The sequence below is a fragment of the Haliaeetus leucocephalus genome, unplaced genomic scaffold (assembly GCF_000737465.1).
Source record: "Haliaeetus leucocephalus isolate CR32 unplaced genomic scaffold, Haliaeetus_leucocephalus-4.0 Scaffold556, whole genome shotgun sequence".
Taxonomy (NCBI): domain Eukaryota; kingdom Metazoa; phylum Chordata; class Aves; order Accipitriformes; family Accipitridae; genus Haliaeetus; species Haliaeetus leucocephalus.
This window is the reverse complement of record NW_010972992.1, coordinates 3,023,012-3,036,093: the sequence shown is the minus strand read 5'-3', so window position 1 is coordinate 3,036,093 and position 13,082 is coordinate 3,023,012. Positions and strand designations below refer to the sequence as shown.

General features: G+C 36.6%; 1 protein-coding gene across 1 annotated transcript in view; it reads right to left on the bottom strand.

The window, feature by feature from the left end:
* LRRC38 (leucine rich repeat containing 38) overlaps window positions 1–13,073 on the bottom strand; it is a 67,940-nt gene extending 54,867 nt beyond the window's left edge. Inside the window, exons 1-3 of the transcript XR_774967.1 lie at window positions 12,965–13,073; window positions 10,672–10,732; window positions 5,955–6,049 (exon numbers count right to left, since the gene is read on the bottom strand). The gene's annotated coding sequence lies outside the window, so the exon portion shown is untranslated. The remainder of the gene's footprint in view (window positions 1–5,954; window positions 6,050–10,671; window positions 10,733–12,964) is intronic.
* Window positions 13,074–13,082: the final 9 nt, after the last annotated feature.

Sequence of the window (13,082 nt, the reverse complement as noted above, 5' to 3'; positions counted from 1 at the left end):
AAACAATGGCTTCTTCATGAAAATCTTTGTCATATTTGTTATCTATTTATATGCTACTGAAGAACTCTTAATTCAATTCCCTTTTGTAACTTCCTGATACAGATGTTCTAGAAATATAGACTAAAAATCCATGCAGAGATCTATATTCCATATGCAAACTACTGCAATGTTCTGTGACTGAGCTTTCATTGACTTGTACTACCTAGCTTCCCATTACTAGTTCAGGACTTCAAAGGTAGGTTGAACACAACCTACACGTTTTTTGGTAGAATTTATGCGGAAGATGGGATCTTTTCTGCTTTGCAAGAAGTCAAACAGCACATTGTCCTAGGGCAAATACTTCTGTAAGCTGAAATGAATGATCAGTATACGTGCTTGCAGAATCAAGGCCCAAGGTCAGGAGACTTCCTATGCATGAGAACACACCAGGAAACAACAGCTCCAAACTTTCACCAGTTGGCCAGGTTTGATTTTTACACACAGGGAACAACATTCAATATATCAGCACTTGCTTTTAACTTGAAGTCCTTACTCCTGATCACATTCATTCCTTTATAGTTAGTAACAGTAATGTTCCCTTTTGCAGCTTGTCTTTTGAGTCATGAATGTGGCTCCCCCTAACAGACAAGCAGGCACCAGGCTTCCTGTGAGAATGCCAGATGTCACTAAAAAAAAAATCATAAACATACTTGTTCCCTTGTATTGGTGTCTGTGGGGAAGATATACAGCAGTAGTACACTATGAAAGCAATGACGTGATGCATCAATATTTATAATACTTCTAAGCATCAGTACAGCCATTCTTATAAGAGTTCATCTAGGGCATGTTTTTACTATAAGAAAGAAAATGTCAGAAGAATGAATTCAATAAAAATAGCAACAATTAAGTTATGAACCAGAAGAATTATGGAGATCTCAAGTTACTCCTATTTTAAAAAGTGTTCATTTATAGTTAAATACCAGTCAAAACATGCAACAATTGCTTTTAAATGCAATTACTATTTTAAGAGCACCTGCAGTATGCAGGTACTATTCTAAGTATCTTAACCATGTATTATTTCATTAAAAAGTAAGTACAACCTGCACATTAACACCTTCCGTAAAGTTCTCAAACTCAAAAGCACTGATGTGTCATTCACATAAGGATGGCAAGTACTACCTCCAGCTCAGGAGAGTATGATAAACAGATTAAGTGACTTGCCAGGGGTAATAACCACAGGTAAGGGAAAACCCAGGAATCTTTAAACATTGGTCCTGTTGCAGCTTCATATTAGTTCAAATGAAGTGATGTTCCATTATGTTTTATGGTAACATGATCCTTAAGATTCTTTAATGTAAGATGGCAACAAAGGACACAGGGGAAAAAAGGCAACTTACTGAATCTCCCGAGAACCCTTAGGTCAGAAGTATGCTCTGATTGTTTTTTATGAGAAACCATTCTATCTAAAAATAATTTCTCCTCCACCATCTGAAGTTTTGCAGTGTAGATGCTACTGAACCACTGCAATTTAAAGCTTACATCACAACTGCCCTACACCATGCCTGAAGACATCGTTATGGCTATTTATACACATCTACTTGATGAAGTACAAGATTAACCATACCCGTGCTTTTCCAGACAGTTTTTAACCTGAAGTATTAATCATACTGAAGTTCGCAGCATTTAGTTTTGTTAGACAACTACTGACAGATACAGAGGGTAATAGCGGATATGTAGCTTGACACTAGGTGCCATAATGAGAAGTTTGAATTAGTGCTTTGTACATTTTTCACAGCTGCAGTGTGGAGGCATTTACGTATAAATAAACCCAGCATCACACTAGTCATGTGTCTTTGTCCAGGCCTTGTGGATTTAGGCATCGGACCAAACCCACAGCTCCCCCTGCTCTGCAACAAACAGTTGGACTGCAACACAAAGATCCCCATTCAATCATGTAGCTTGTTAGGCTCTTCCAGGCTGGAGAAGTCAGATTTTCAGACTCTGGTAAATGCTAAATTGGCAAGTGTCTTAGCAGACAAGGAGTGCTGCACATTCCATGCATTTTCAAGGTTGTGTTCTGTTTCCAGAAAGCAGTTGGCAAGGATGATTGATTGTGAGACTTCAAAACCAAAACCAAACAGTGCCATCCACAAAAAAAGTGGAAAATGGAAGGAGTAGGCAAAGTTGAGAACTGCAACACATAGTCTTCACTAAAATTTAATTTTAATACACATTTCCAGATTGAGCTAAAACAGAACAATGGACTTGCCCACCTGTGGGGACTATTTCAGATGGTAAGCCACATCAGTATTCAGATAAACTTGGATCAGGGGAAAAAAATTCTTAAAAATGTTTTGTTCTGACAGATTACAAGTTTGTCTCAAAACCCCATTTGTCCAGGGTCAGGCATACAGGGGCTCTAGGTCATCAATCCAGTCTTTTCCTGGTCTACACTTCAGGTTATCATAGAATCATAGTTCTAAAGTGTTCTCTGGGATCTCACAGCACAAATACAGGGATAAGGAACCACTCAATCCATCCTGGGCTGCTCTTGCAGTATTATTCTACTACATAGAAATGCAACATCTTTATTTTTATGTGCAATCAGGACATAACCATGATTCATAACCATGAATCACCACACATTAAACCTTGAAGTTCACTTAAATGCACTTGGATATAGATGAGCTGTTCTTTTCCCCAATTGCCCTTAAAACCTTCTGAAATAGGTTCTTCAAAGGATAAAGAAGGGACCTCCTTACATTAAACCATTCCAAGTTTTATCCAAGTTGAAATAAAGAAACAAGTTCTACTGAAAAAGGAATACTGATGGAGACAGAAGGGTAGAAAAGAGTTGCTCTTCAAAGCACTCGAAGTCAGATCCTCCCTCTACAGCAAATCTGTTGAATCAGTAAGTGTACACATACAGATTCTCCCAAAAAGAATAATTTGATTTTAAGCTTACTTTTTCCTTAACAGTCTAGAAATTCAAAAGACATGCCTCAAATCAAGCTCATTAATTTGGTTTAATGAGAACACAGCTTTCAAAAAAAATAGGCTTTTGAAAGATTTCTACAGAGTCTACCACACTTTCTAGCAAAATATACCAATACTTAACTATACTGTCAGAAAGGTTCAGCTTCTCTGTGTATGAATTACTGAGCTGTGTGCTGGTTCTGTTAGACTAGAGCTGTATTCATTAGCAAACTTCCCCCAATATAGTAACTATAGTCCATTAGGAAGTCAGATGGCTTTGATGATTTCTGCTGAGTATTTTCTGGATTTTGACATGAAGTGTAGACCACAATCAAATGTATTCTTCTTGTAATATGCCTCATGATGCATATCAGTAACATAGCTTCTCTTTGTGCTTATAGTACATAAAACCCCAGAGTGCACTCCTCTACAAATGAAAAACTGCTTTTTAGTCAATAAAGATTGAGTTTGCAGCAAATATTTTTGCACCTCCCCCCTCCCCATTGCTAAATCTGCCTTAGGAAGATTAAAAGGGAAAGAAGGATTTTTTTCATGGCTCATCTTTCTGAAAGCATCATAAATTATAATGCAATTCTATCAAGTAAACTTGAATCTTTTGTACTCTGCATCTAATTTAGAACTGGACTATTTTGCTCCTGAAATGGTACAGCAACACTGGTATAAGCCAGGTTTAGTTTTCCCAACAAAAAGTAATCTAGAAAGAGGATGCACTAGCAGAAAGTAATTGCAACCTTATCTTCCAATGGGAAAGTGAGCACAGTAAGAGTGATATTGATGAAATGCAGCAACAATTCCAATAAGCGCTGGGTAAAAATAGAAGCTCCCTCTGTTTTGTGAGGGGAAAAATGGTAGAAAGAATCTGTCCTATTCTTCAGAGAACCCCTCTTTCTTCTTTCTCCTATGCAGGACAGGAAGCTACTGATGTTTTAAGAAAATGGATTTCTCTGTACTACATAAGCCCTTTAACTGATTTTTCCTACAATAAGACTGCCATCTGGTAAAAACTTAAAGGCAATACTGACCAGCAACTGAGTGAAATCATCAACTAGAAGTGGATGAACCTAAATCCTTATTAAAACACTTCCTCCTTCCCTCTGGAAGGACTCAACATTTTCTAACAAGGCAATTTTAAATGTACTGATGTTTGTCTTAGGAAATTAATACTGTATGCCTCCTGTGAGGTGGGAAGCAACTCCATTTCCTGCTTTTATCAACCATATTATCCTCAAATAACACATTCCTTTGGAGTCCTGTGGATATTTTGCCTCATGACATTTTTGATTCATCCTGTGCAGGAAACAGGGAAGGAATTAGCAGGTTCAGCAGGTGTACTCAAGGGAAAAGAGATGGAAGAGCTGACATTGCCTCATTTCCTATCTACCATTTTGCAAAAAAACACAAGAGTTGAATAATCAGTAATAGCTGAGCATAGCATAACAGATGCTAGCTTCTTTCTTGAAGGAACATTCTCTCCTGTGCACTTAGGACTGATGCAATTTGCTGAGAAATAAGGGACAGCCATTTGCAGAACTGTCAGTGTTTTCCTGCCTACATCCATGCAAGCTGTTTATACAAAGAGAATTAAGAAAAGTCCACTTCTCACAACTTAGAGATAGCTTTAGAAATTGGTGGTAACAGAGATTGACCCAAACCCCAGCCCTTGAAGGTAAGTTGTGTAATAAAACACAGTTTACTTTTTTAACAGTCAGCCTTTGCCTTATTAGTAAAGTAATGAAAGAATTTACATAGCATAAGTTGCTGCATAAAGTTACCTCTGTGATCCAGAGCTGGACTCAGCCTGAGGAAGCTACTCCTAGCACTAAGATCTAGCTCTTACAAAGAGACAAAATATTAATGACATTATGAAAACACACATTGCTATTAACCACAAACTCACAGGGAGGCAAACCCTGCCATCTGTTCATTTAAACCCAGAAGTGCTAAACTCCAGAAATATTTAACTCACAATTATGAAGTTACTCCTTGAAAACAGTTTTCCTGATGGATTTTTCTAGCTCATTTTGTTATGATTAATAATTAGCTTACTTCTACATTAAGTATGCTTGATTGAGCAGAAAGTAATAGAAGTATTTGAGGAGGTAAAGCATGCTTGCATTTCATGCAGAAAACTGAGCAAGAACCACAAGAATGACTTAAGATTTGATACACCTGACAAGAAGAAATATATAAAGAAGTACACAAGCAGAATACTAAAGTAAAAGACTCCTCACTGCAGGCTAATAATGCAGATGTACCATGACTGCACTCTCAGTAAATTGTATCCTAGCACCAGCTAGTGGTAAGAATTACTGAAGGCATTTTTACAAGAACAATGAACATGTTCATAATAGAAAAGCTTTGGATTATTATATATTGCCTCCTAGCCATCAAGCCTGATTTTGTTTTTAAAATGCTTCCAAAAAACCCAAAGTTACATATTGGTTTCACAGAATATGCCTACACCATCTATACAGCACCTCAAGTGTTTTTGATTGATCTAATTGCTGTAAGTTGGAAGAAACAGTAGTACAGACAATAATCAGATGCTTTCTCCATACTCAATGCCACTTTATCCTCAGAGGCAGCTTGTCACTACACGAGTAGTAGGTAGCCAAACAACAGTTAAACACTATTCTTACAATGCTTTCTCTTTCAGAGTATTGCCAACATCTTCTCTCAACATAAACTTACTTAAACACAAGAAATATTTAAGTGATTAATTCAGCTAAGAAACTCATGGTCACCCATTTTCTGGACCGAATCCTGTAGTGTTTGAACCAGTTTACAGAGGCAGTCCTGAAACATCTACTCTAGTTTGCAATGGATACCATCCAATGTCAGTTGATAAACTTATCTAAATTTAAATGGACCTTATCTTTATCCTTGTGTCACTGTCGGTGTAATTGACACAGATGAATTTTAGCCAGTTAGTAGGAGCAGTACGCAGGTAATGGCTACGAAAATCCTACATAACTTACCTGATGGACTGAAGCTCTCAGCAGCTGTCAAGTTCTGGAGAGGGCAATGTTCAAGTGAAGCATGTCTATTCAGTCTTGGATGGAAGTCATCTGTTCTATAAAATGGAGAAAATAAAGTCTCTGGTTCCACAGCCTGTGATCAAGAGGTAGTGAACTAACTTCACTGAGCTGACACCATTACCCTGCCTTATCAGATACTCTGATTACCTTTTTGCTGAAGTTAGTCATATGGGAATTGTGGGAAGGCCACTTGGAGCATGCGTATGGAAGCCAAATATCTAAGACTAACTAGGTATGACCATACCATCAACTCCATAAAGTGGTCCTGAAAGAGAACCTCTCCATAGTTATAAGAAAAGAAGCACTTACTAGCCAGCAGATGAGGAACTTACACACAGTGTAACAGACAAGCAACAAATTCAGATAAGAATGACAAGCAAACCATGAGACATTTATGAGTAGTGTAAAACTCCATTAATAAGCTTGGATACTGCTTTAAGTTGTGAAAAATTAGATTTTTATAACAAAACCTGCTACAGTGCAAAGATGACTCAGGCCATAGAAAGCAGAAATAAAAATAAGGACTGTAAAGGACCTTGAGACTAAGTTAGAAAGGATCACCTAAACCAGAAGGAAGTGAAAGAAGCAGGAATACTTAAGTGCTTGAGTTCCAAGAGTCTCATTCCCCAGGACATTTAAAGTACAAATTATCTTAGCAGCTCAGCCAATTCTTTGTTTTCTTTGTTTTATCTGTCAAAAATGCTCTTTTAGAGAAAAATGGTAATATTACTTAAATTCAGAGCTATTAAGTAACCAGTAACCCTAGCCATTCAACTCTATCAGTCTTTCCCAGAGAAATGATTAGTTTAAGCCATACCATGCAGCACATTGTCTCCTACGTTTATAAGAACAAACTTGAATAGCACAGAAAGTTTTGATAATAGAGACCTTGTTCCAATTAAGAAGAGAAGAATTGGCCATATTGGTATCACTTGGCTCTAGCTGGTTTCAAGGCTACTTCAGACCCTCTGATGAGAAAAACCTTTTTTAGAAATATTTTTTCCTGCCATGCCATGGCTCCCTAAGAGTTCTACACAAAAGAAGTTCCCTGTCTCTAACCACATAAGAGTCACCTTTTCAGTCACCCTGAATATATTCAGTCAGACAGCCAGATTTACAAAAAAAAGGTTTTGCTAGTATTTGTCTCTGCTGTGTGCTGGTATTATGTGCCTGTGTGTGCCTAAGCACACACAGGTAACCTAAAACACTAGTTCATTACTTTAGAGAGCACAATAGCAGCAATATTAATATTTTCAGAATACCAACAAAAATTTTCAGTGCTCAGAATTTTAATCAACTAAAGATTTGTAGGCTTCTCTGACCACCAGAAATAGTGCAAATTAAGTGCAAGTCCGCTGGAACACCACCAGGTGGTATATATTCTCAATGTAAATGCAGGGAAAATAAAGATGACTTGTACACACATAGCCAGATCTACCTATCTAATAAGTGACTACACGACATAGCCAACAAAAGCAAAAACTTCCAGGCAAAGAAAATTGAGAAGTCTATCTGGCAATAAACGGGGGCAAGAGAGGAACAAAGACCAGCACAGACTATGCTAAAACTAGACAGCTTGTTCCTGTTCAGTGTTATTGAATTATGGGTTCTGGAAAAACAGTATTAACAGTCACAGTGTGCCCCAATACAAGTGAAGAACACTACAAGGAAGTGACTGAGTTATAGAATAAGAGTGGTGTAGACAAGGTTGATATTGGAAGCTGTATTTTTGTTGTAACAATGAAAGTTTCTGTCATGTTCCCCTTACAATTAGCCAAAATCTGTCACCTGCCTTTTTAATGCTGCCAGTCTGTTAGCCTCACTGGTTTTGGATACCTCTGAAAACAAGGAGTGATGGGCCTGCTATAGCATTTCTCACTCTGAGAAGGTTGCGTGTTGCAGTAAGCTTCATAGGGACATTCATAATTTAAACGAGCAGCTTGAGAGCCCTAGGATTCATACATGGAAGACTTCTACATCAAGAATGACATGCTAAAATATTTATAAATAATGTGAGTTTCTACTATTTAATGACTCCAAACTAGCAATATTAATCCCAGGCCAGAGATAAAACAGAATTTTGCTTCTCTACATCCTTTTTCACCTTTTGCAAATAAGCATACAATGACATTCCTAAACTACAAATCCCTTTATCCACATAAGAAACTCCATTTGTGTCAGTACTTTGGTTATCACAGTTGAGATAAACACTAATTATTTCCAGAAAGAAATGTAGCTTTGAACTTTGATCCTGTTGGAGCCTACCATAGCTTTAAAAACATACTGTCCAAACTACACGGATCCTCAGTTTCCTCTCAAATGTTAGTAAGGCCTTACAGCAAAACAGGAGCAAGTCTCATCCAAGTTTCCCTTTGGTGGTGTTTTGTTTGAAGTGAAGTATTGAAATAACACCTAACATTCTATCTGGGAAAAGCAGCAGTTATTAATGAAAGAAATGAATACATTTGATTCAGAAGGACATATGTCAGATTCAACTACCTCACACAGCTCTTACATTTCTTTAAAAGAAAGGGTATTAAATACCAGTGTCTTCCTGTTTCACCTTTCACTTTTAAAAGCTATATATAAACTGAATCACAGCAGGAGCACAGAAAAGTGTAAATTATTTGGAACTTGGATAATCAACGAGAAAACGGGAAAAAAACGTACTCGTTTACAAGATTATGGGTCTCACTACATTAGCAGCATATGGGAAAAAATTGTACTGAAGGTACAGAGGTTATTTTACTCACACTCAAAGCATGCAGACTAAATATATAAAACCTGGTTAAGTGACAGCTAGTTGGAAAACAACAGTGTCTACTCGAGCAAAGCACAGCTGCTTAAGAGTAAGAATGATGGGGTAAACCAAAAATACACAGGCTGGGAAACTACCAGTGAGGCCCCTAAGGTAGAATAATTGGAATCCCTGTAGTTCCATATATGTAATACTGAGCTGAGAAATCATGCCTTATGCCTCAAGTTTCTCCAAATGTTCAAGTCTACTTTCACAGAGAAAGTTTGTGTTTGTGGATACCACATTACTCATATTTTTGTGTCTCAAAAGGCAGCAGACATTTGTGAAGATGATGTAGAATTTAATCCATTACAAGTCACTGTATGAACAATACAAAGATTCTACAAAGCAATTTTACTGCCTCTTGTCTACCCTCTTTTGGTTTAATGAGTCCTACTGACACCTAAAGAAATCAGTATTACTATTGGACAGCTTAACAACACCACTCAAGTTATTTCAAGCAATTCCAAAGCAAAGTGTGTATTTTTAAAGTGATTGCTTATCACGCAAAACTAACATGTTATTATTCAAGGATACCCTTATAACAGATTCATCAATCATTTGATGTAGACACTGTTATATTTGCAGTATTGCTTATTTGCACCCCTTGTGTGTTTGTTTATTCTATTTTGTACAGTAGAAGTTCCTGTACTAACTTTGTCCAGTTAGTAGTTACTATTACACCCACAAGCTAGCATTCATCACATGCGAATTCCCATCTTTATCCTAAGGAGATCTAAAGCATAGACAATTGGCTTGTTGTCATAGATATTTTTATTACTAATTCATTATTGTGATGCAGAGGCTGAGTTGTGGGCAGACAGACTCAGTGCAGTATTTAGGAAGTTTTTGATAAGATTTCTAGCAGGCAGAAGTACCCTACCTCTTTCCTCTCACTCTTCTGTCATGCTTTTATCTTTTTGCCATATTACTTCTGTCATTCTGAATTTTGGAAAGAAAAAGAATCTACTGTAGGACAAATACAAATGCTATACTATGCAATACTAAATGAGAACCTTTTACTATATATATACAGTAGTGATGCTTACAGTTTAAAAGAAAGTTTCTTGGTCAGAAATTATTTCTTTAATGCACTGAGTATCCTTTTATTCTTTGAGAGGTCTTGGGGGAATGTTTCAAACTGAAAATTACAAATATCAAGCCTAGAAGAGACTGTGCACCCATTTGTATAATAATGGAAATAAATAGGATACAGGTACAACAGCATGTTTACTACCAAATAGCTGACACAGTTGAGTAAATGGTTTAGGAATACCTATGGAAAGACCAGGACTACACACTGCTCATTCCAATAATAATGTTGCAACTGTTAGTTACCAAAATTACTGATAAACTCAGAGCAGCAGACAAGTTGGTTCCGCCCCCCCCCCACTTTTTACAGTCATACATGTAATACGCTTATGACAGCTACATTTCATACAGATATCTAAAGAATATTACTGTTCTCTACTCTGGGGACTTTGACTGAAAAAAAATGAACTAGCACTTCTTTAAAACACCTACAAGTGCAAGTTCCTTAATTGGTAGATAAAATAATAAATGCAAATCAATCTAAAAGCCTATCGTGTCTTAGAAAATAATTAGCAAACTTTTCAACATTTAGAGTCTTTGTTTTTACTTACTCTTATAGTTAAAGCGTCAGACTTCAAAATAAAAATTAGAATAATACAGTTTGTCTTCACATTCAAAATTCGTCTAACATTTATAACATAAACCTTCTAAGAAACTATGAACTTCAACACAAACTTTTTGGAAAATATTAGCTTTTGTTATTATAAAACTATAACCTTGTATTAGTAGCAATTACATACAGAAAAGTAAGTAGTTGGAACTAGCTACCTGAGAAAAGACTGTTTCTACTTTGTTCAGAGCTCCAGCTTTTCAAGAGTCCCCCCTTCACCTGAAGTATAATAGAGTACAACAAAAAATAGTTAATAGAACAAGTAGTAAATGTTAAAAGCAACACAGAGTTATGTAGTCTTCAAAAGTGATTATACAGCTATAAAGAATTTCATATTGGTTTAACATTATATTTCTACACAAGAAGAAATAAAATGATGTCTTTGAGCAAGTAAAAAGAATTTAAGGTTTAAAAGCTATCGATTAAAAAAGCTGTTCAAGAATAAACATTTAATACTATAATATATAAAAAAAATTTAAAAATCTTCAATTAAGCCAAGTATAAACCAAGAAAATAATCTCTGCTATACAACATTCCTATTCCATCAGTACAAAAAGCCAAGGCCAAGCAAAATCCATACGAAAATAAAAAATACAGGAAAAGGAAGACAACCAGCCTCACTGAAAATAAACTCATCTTCATACTCCAGCCCTCAACCTAAAATTACTAGCCTTCCAACATGACTTTTAAAGTGACATCTACCAATCAGTAGCAGGGTGAGTCTTCAAATTAAGCCTCTGAAGAACCAACACAGCCTTGACCAGGAAGGAATAGAGAAGTAGTATCAATATTTGATCAAAAGCCTTTACTCCTTTCAGCCTTGAACAAGTGAGTAAACATTAGTTCTATAGTAATTAAGTTATAAAAACCAAATAAAATTAATAAACTCAAAGAAAGTGTTTAAAATATCAACATTTTGTAGTTAGCACTGTAAGTTTGTGCATTGGCTTGTTGATACCTACCCTGCCTAGCTTACAATCTCAATACTTCTAGAATACAGTGGAAAAAAAGAAGAAAGAAAGAAATAGCCTAACTTATTTCTTGAAAGGGGTGTGTTTTGAGCTTTTTTGGAACTTTTTCTAGACCTGTAAGTATGTTAAGGAAAGTCATAATTTGTATTATTTGTGATGCTTATACTTAACATTAAAGGTAGAAAGGCTTGTACTCTAGCTGATATGGTGTGTATTTTGTTATATGTTTTTGTTTTCTCTGTTATAAGGCTCTAACATGTCAAATGGGAGCCTTGGCTTTTCTTAAAATAACCCCAAAATTTACAGAGGTGTAATTAGTCTAGCTTACTTACAAAATGAAATGTTAATACAGCCAAATTAGAAGTAAATTAATTTAGCCTAATAAGTTAAATTAGTAACATATTTATATAAGGATTTGTTACTACTAAAATTAGAGGTTTCAAAGCTGATTTTGGTATATTTAAGCAACATTTAAAAATATAAACATATCCTGCATATTCCAGGTGGGAAGATCACTGCATCCTGTTATTTTTCAGTCTGCTGTTGCTCGGTAAAGTTAAGCATTACCACAGAGGCATTCAAATTTTCTGGCTTCAGAGTATGCATCTTCTTTATGCTTGAAAGGTTATCTTTGTAGCTATGTTTGTTGGAAATACATTGGATTGTTTTCAAAAGCTTCAGTTTGACAAGAGTCGGTAGCTGGGCGATTTGCTTGGCTACTTGCTAAGGAAACCTTCCAGCTTCATGGAATGGGACTCCTCTATCCTGGTATTGGACGAGCACTTTGTGTGTCCAGGCTTATCGACAGTTTTAATGTTACTCCTTGATGTATATGCAAAATGAATGTGAAAACAAAATAATAAAAAAAATTCAAAATATTTTCTGAACTTTAGACCTCTAATCTGTAACTGTATTAATGCCTCCCATCTCCATGGGTTTAAGTCAGGGGGTTTTACTCTGGAAAAATGGCAAAATCTTAACTTTTCCATGTAAAAAAATAGTCCTAGCCCAGGAGGATTACATCTCTTTTGACAGTATTATGAATACAAAATTGAAGTGAGAGAGATAATTATTTTGCTTTTCCAATTAAGGAAAGGGAGACACTCTCATGCCCTGCAATACGAATACGAACATCTCCCAGGAGGTGACTATGGCTTTTTTTTTTTCCTCTCGCGTACTTCCTCAGAAATTACAGTGAGAAAAAATTCTTTTACTCGGGACAGCACAATATATGTGCAGCAAAAATGGGTCTCAGCCTGTCAGAGCGCTAGCCCAAAGAAACCGCCCGCGCCGCCTCAGGGGTGAGGATCTCTCCACACATCACCTCCAGTTACTCAAATAACTTCCCCTCAGCCACTGAGGGTTTTTTTTTTTATTTTCGTTTTCAGTCAGAGGCGAGAAAACCACCTCCCTGCAGAGCTGCATTACTACGAAAGGAAGAAAAACAGACCAAAAAAAAAAAAAAATAGGGAAAGAGAACCTGCTCTTCTCCACAGCTCATTGTCTGGGATGAGGGTGGTGGCTGGAGGCCGCGGTGCGGAGGCCGGCTCCGGCAGGTGGGATGAGCTGAGGCGGTTTCGGGGAAATAATGGGGGGGG